The sequence below is a fragment of the Pavona decussata genome, unplaced genomic scaffold, assembly GCF_977016875.1.
Source record: "Pavona decussata unplaced genomic scaffold, jaPavDecu1.1 SCAFFOLD_233, whole genome shotgun sequence".
Lineage (NCBI taxonomy): Eukaryota > Metazoa > Cnidaria > Anthozoa > Scleractinia > Agariciidae > Pavona > Pavona decussata.
Window position 1 is genome coordinate 3,543,102 of NW_028145638.1, and position 6,596 is coordinate 3,549,697.

Sequence of the window (6,596 nt, forward strand, 5' to 3'; positions counted from 1 at the left end):
AACTTTTCAAGCCTTATAAACAAGAAATAAACTGGCTCACTATTCTTCCGACAATTCTGGGACCAAAATGCCAGAAAAACTCGGTTGGACAAAAGCTTTGGAGAAAATTTAGCTGAGCAATTAACTCCATGAAGAATTTATTGTGGTGATGACTTGGACTACAGATTGTAAGCCAATTTTCTTGAACTCAAAAGTCTTCTCATTGTATTAGTTGTTGATACAAGGAATCCAAGCAAACTGTGAGTCTTATGCACGTCCATTTGAAGTTTACAAAAAAATCAGGGAATGAATAAGAATACTGGAACATTTGAACGTTCGTTATGTCAAATGAGGTTTTTGTTGGATGATAACAATATTCAGTTTAATGTTTGAAATGCAACCCATTCAGGATTTTTGAAGGTATTATCAAATCATGAGCAGGATGTGTAGAAAATTTCAATTTGAATTTGTTTACAATTTTTTTGGTAAAAATTCAGGAAATTACTTTGTCACAAGCAAAATATCTTAAGGACTCTCTGTATAGATATCACACATTGCCAAGGAAACAGTAACAGAAATGCTCAGCTGGGAAATATTATTTTGACGATGACAAAATTATTATAGCTGAAATCAAAATGCTTGGCAGTTTGACAACAAGACAGAAAAAAATTATTTTTTTATTATTAATTTTGATGTAAGGCTGTCTTATAACATTTAATTTTATCAATCTGCTCTTTATTAAAATGGGGCTGGTTATGTAATCATTGCGAGGCTGTAGCATGCTTACATCAGACATGAAGACCTGCTCACAGTTGTTTAAAGAGTAGATAACATTATCCAGCAGAAAAGCGAAGTGCGACAAATGCAGACTGCAGACTTGCAGACCTGCAGACCTGCAGACCTCATTGCAGACTTGCAGACTCAACAAACTGGCCTTTCCCAATTCATTTTAAAAATAATATTGTGTAACCTCCGCCATTCCATATCATGCGCTGTCCGCTTGGTACGCTTTGATACTTGGCTACTTTCACGGTTGTCCTTCAGGAATAAAATTCGTACATGCTGTTGGATTGAAGTTATCGGGTATCGAACGCCTGGCAAGAACGAATTAGCTGCACAGCGTTATTCAAAAGACATTTTCCGATATTTTGATTGGTTATCGAGGTATCCTAGCTCAACGTTAGAATAGCAAAAAAAATATGTAGACGTGTTGCTCAAGTGGCCGCCATGCCAAAGTTAGTTTGAATTTAAAAATTCCTGTGCGAGATTTTAGCTCTTAAAATTTCGTATTGACATTATACATGCCTCCACAGGGGATTATATCACCTCGTACTAAATGCCGCGAGCTAGTGAATCAGCAACACTCCATGGAATCAACAGCACTAGCACATAATTCTCGTTAAATTCCAAAGTCGCGAAAATCCGGAAGTATGCAGGTCGGCAAGTCTTCACGGTTGTCCTTCAGGACAACCATGGAAGTAGCCAAGTATCAAAGCGTACCAAGCGGACAGCGCATGATATGGAATGGCGGAGGTTACACAATATTATTTTTAAAATGAATTGGGAAAGGCCAGTATGTTGAGTCTGCAAGTCTGCAAGTCTGCAGGTCTGCAAGCCTGCAAGTCTGCAGGTCTGCAGGTCTGCAGTCTGAATTTGTCGCACACCGGCAGAAGAGTAGCTATCCAGTGGATATGTGTTAGTTGAGTACATTTTATCTGCTAGATGGTGGTTTATCTGCTGGATGATGTTGTCCGCTCAGCATTGATGTTTATGTAACTATCCCAGGGCTTTGAAGTGCCTACATGTCCAATGGCTATTCTTTTTCCTGTTATCTCTACGATCTGTAGGCAAGTGTCCAAAGCCTGTCTGATTCTGATGCTTTTTGGCGAATCAGTATACCTTTCATTTGTTATATGCTGAGCCTTTCAATTTTAGGTGGGACATTTGTCTACACATTGTGGAGATGTCAAGTAAACAAATAGTCATGGGCCATATAGACACTTAAGGTTACACTAAACCTTTTTGGCCATGTTACGCGCAAAGACCCGTAAGCGCTCAGCTTTAGAGTTAAGTATCCAAAGCTGTGCATCATTTTAAAGCTTAAAAAATGGAGAATCTTAAAAAATGAAACTTCCTTAACCAGGAGCTTAACTTAAAACTGTACCGACTACAAGACCTTAACTGTAAATGTTTTACTGAGAAAAGTAAACGTGAATTGCCCGCGCAACCATTTCACTTAACTTAACATCTGGTGATTACATGATGTTTGGTAGGTATTGGCCTCTAAAACAGTGTAAGGGATTTTTGAAGTTTGTTTTAGTTTTGAAATGCAAAAAAGGCAGTCAGAAATCAATTGTCAAACTTCAAGTAGCTTTTACTTTGTTTTGAAGCTTTGTCAGGGATTTTTGACGTCAGTTACCAAAACAAAGTAAAGTGACTTGAAGTGTGATTTAAGATTTCTGTCCGCCTTAAAAAATCCCAGACACGATTTTAGGGGCCAATACCTCCTAAACATTTTGCAAGCACTGGATGTTCAGCAGAGTGAAGTGGTCGCGTGGGTAATTCATGTTTATAAACCTCAGTAAATTTGCACTTATCTCTTGTAGTGGGTACAGAGTTTTGAGTAAAGGAAGTTTGATTTTTTTGTTTCTCCTTTCTTTAAGCTTTTAAGCGTTGTACAGCTTGGATACTTTACTCTAAAGCTGAGCGCTTATGGGGCTTCGCGCGTAACATGGCCAAAAAGGTTTAATGTAATCTTAACTTTGCTTGATTCACTATTATTATTGTAGGCAAAAACAACACACTAAGTTTGCAGTGAAAAAAGGTTTATTTTGTTTATCAATGACAAAAATGAACAAAAAAATCTATCCAACCACCTCGCTGCCTTTTGGATTGCTTCCGCTCTGGTCTGAGTTGTTCTGTGTTCTTTTGTCCACAAACCTAAACATTAGAACCATCTTATACAGCATAATAAATAGCACCACAAGAAAGTACTGCTCTGTAGCTATCATTGGAATGGTCACACTTTTGGATTTCATCCACAGACTCAGAAGTTAGAAACACGTTGTACAGCTTAATAAACAGCACCACAGGAAAGTACAGCTCAGTAGCTTTCATTTGAATGGTGGTCACACTTAAGGATTTCATCCACAGACTCAAAAGTTAAAACGACTTTGTACAGCACAATAAACAGCACCACACCTAAGTACTTCTCAGTAGCTTTCATTTGAATCGTCGCACTTTAGGATTTTATCCACAGACTAAAAAGTTAGAAACACGTTGTACAGCACAACAAACCGCGCTTTAGGAAAATACTGCTCGGTAGCTTTCATTTGAATCGTCACACGTTAGGATTTCATCCACGGACTAGAAACGGGTAACCACTTTGTACAGCATAATAAACAGCACCACGTCAAATTATTTATATGAAGAATATGGAATAGTTGTTTCAAGGAATGTGATAGTGTATTGATAATACCTTTGTAGTCGTCAACAATACATTGGCACAATGAGGGTTTGTAAAACTATGATAAATCTTCCCTAAGTTAGTGTCTAATTTGTAATCAAAATGTTTTGTGACTTTAACTGTAAGTCATATGTTTTATGTTGTAAGTTGTATTGTAAAAAAAGTTAGAGGTGTAAGTAACTCGTATTGTAAGTAATGTATTTTGGAAATAAAAAAATTGTTAAGGTATTATATGCGAAGAGAATTGAGAAGAGTGTAAATGAATTGAATTTGAGCTTTCCCCTTCTCCTCGAACAGTGAAAGAAAGCGGGGAATATGAAAAGGTTAGATTACACTTCACTGAGGAAACCAAGTCTTCTTCCCTTTTCGATCAGTGGCGTGGGTCTCCTTTGACTTTCATCGGACTAGTACCGTACTAGAAGGTGTGGGAAAACGCGCTAACGGCTTAGCCTGGTAAATGTTTTTATTTTAGTGGAAATTGTAATTAAACTTTTTCTCGATCGCACACTCCATACAATCTCTTCCATTCTTAACTGAGAGCTAATAGAAATATACGCATCACAAACCACTGACGAATAATTCAAATCTTTCATCAACTGAATCCTTCCATGTCGTGTTCCTTGTGTGGTAAGACTCGTCATCGTACACTGACGCAAGTGCATGTAAATACCTCTCCTCTTACCAACCTCACCCCCTCCCTCAGCCTGCGAAGGATACGGATCCCGGGGGGAGGGGCTGCACTTCCCTATAGGCCCGTTTCAGACGCCGAACTTTTCATGAGCCGAACCTAATACCTCGAATTAAGTACATGAAAAGTTCGGCGTCTGAATCAGTTGAGAACGGCTGTTTTAATTTGGAACGGCTCAGCCGTTCTTCCCGCCTGGCCCAGCCGGGAATTTCGGCTTTGGAACGGCTTTGATTGAGACGTCGAACTTTTCATGAGCTGAACCTAATGCATAAATTATTATAACGTATTTTAAATAAAAAAATTTAAAAAAAGCTAACATTTCGATTGGTTTGGCTTCAAGTAAATTAAGTTCGGCGTCTGAATCAAAAAGCGGGATTTTCGTGATTTGGGCCGACCTAAATTTGAATTAAGTTCGGCTCATGAAAAGTTCGGCGTCTGAACTGGGCCTTAGCTATATTGGTATGAGATACAATTAAAATCTGCAAGACCACAGAGACAAACCGATCAGTGGCGCCGGGTCTCTTGTAGACCTGGATCAATAAATTGTTTTAGTCAAATGCAACATACAGATGGCAGACTGATCCTAACGATGCAAGTGGCGAAAAATGAACAAAAAGGCTAGAACAACTGAAATATTTTACAACAAATTGTTCGCGCCATTTTGTTTATTTTTCGCCACCTCCGACGATGGTATGCACCGCGCCAAAGTGTATGGTTTTCTAACGGCCGTCTTGGTCTGAAATAGGGTATAAATTTTAACCATTTTGGTTGATAAGTCTGAACCTGTGTGGATTTCACACAAATCCGAATATTTGAAAAAAGGGTACCGGAAAGTTACATATTTTGGTCTGAAATAGAGTCAGAGTTTGGAGATCCGAGCACCACGCCTACGCCAAAAATTTGCCCCACCCCCTGCCCGGTACGGATCACCAAATGTGACGCAAATAATGCGTTCTAAAATATAAACTTTGAAGGGAAACGTCAAGGTTTTATAGTAGTGAGTTTTACGGTAATGTGACCTGACATATAGGGACGTAACCTTCACTTAGGAAAAACAGAATCCACCACACCGAAAAAGATGACAACTGGGACAGTTACCCATAATCCTTAGTATTCGAAATTCCTAAAAACACTAATAAAAATGCACTGAAAAGTTCTAAAAACTTCAAACCTAGAATACACAATGTTGTTAGTACGGGGACGAATTTCGCAAAAAAAAAGTATGGCTTTCCATGTGCCTATTGGCAGTTTAAGGTTCGCAAGGTATCGTGGTAAAATATACAGCCGCCATATTTTCCGTACAGTAGTTTGGTGCGGATTTTATGGTAACGTCTCCAAGCAGATTTGAAAAATACATTATGAAAAACAGTGTGCGGTGTCATTACTCAATTCGTGTTATTTCAAGAATACACCACAGAGAAACGCAGTACAGTGTTATCCACAAGTTCAGAGAGAACTTTAAATAAGATTTCATTTTAATAATATTGACAAATAAATTTATAAACAAGTTGGAAATAGTTGGTACGAAAAACGACGCTAGGTTACACGTACAAAGAGAACATGTAAAGGTACAAAGCCTTTAATGCTAAAATTCAAGATGGCGGCTTCTAGAGGGCTGGCCACCATCTTGGATTTCAACACCACAAGGAATCTGAGCTCTCCTTTTGAAAAAATCTATCCTTTGCTTTAAAACATTAAGTTCACTCATCAGGACAATATTTCTGCACATCCCCCACATTGCATATATATACATTCTGCGACTCAAAACCCAATTCATACTCGTTCTTTGTGACAGTTAAGAGTGTTAGTATGACAGTAATGCACGTATAATTAATATATGGGGTTGTACGGAAATCTTTCCTTCGTCTGTGCCCTTCGAGCGCCTAAGAATGTCCTAATTTTACTTCAGTTTTCCTGTCTGGAATCTCATTTACCAAATATCAATGTGATGTTTATTAAAAACCGGATCATTGTATGATGCAATTCCAGGGTTTTGATTGGCTTAGCGGCCATGGTGTATTTAACAATTAGACGGCGAGCTCGAGGTTTCTATCGGCTGATAGTTGGCGAGGGGCGAAGCCCCGAGTCAACTATCAAAGGCGATAGAAACCGAGAGCGAGCCGTCTAATTGTTTTAGCATACCTCAGTGATCGATCTATGAAGCAAAAAAATCTTTTTATTTCATAAATTTTGATATATTTGTGCAATGATGCATGCTAAATCGCGCGCGCTCTGACAAACTGCTGTCTATCGATCGATAGACGGCACCTGTGTAGCCAATCAGATTGCGCGTTACGCGATAGTCAGTCACTGAGGTATGCTAAGAGCCATTATACCATGGCCGAGAAGTAGCGGCCATAACTTGTTTTCTGGTTGCTCTTGAAAAGGAAATCAGTAAGGCCTACCAATTTTACTTGATTGTTTTTAATAAAACAATACGCGCCTCGTTGGCTATCTATCATC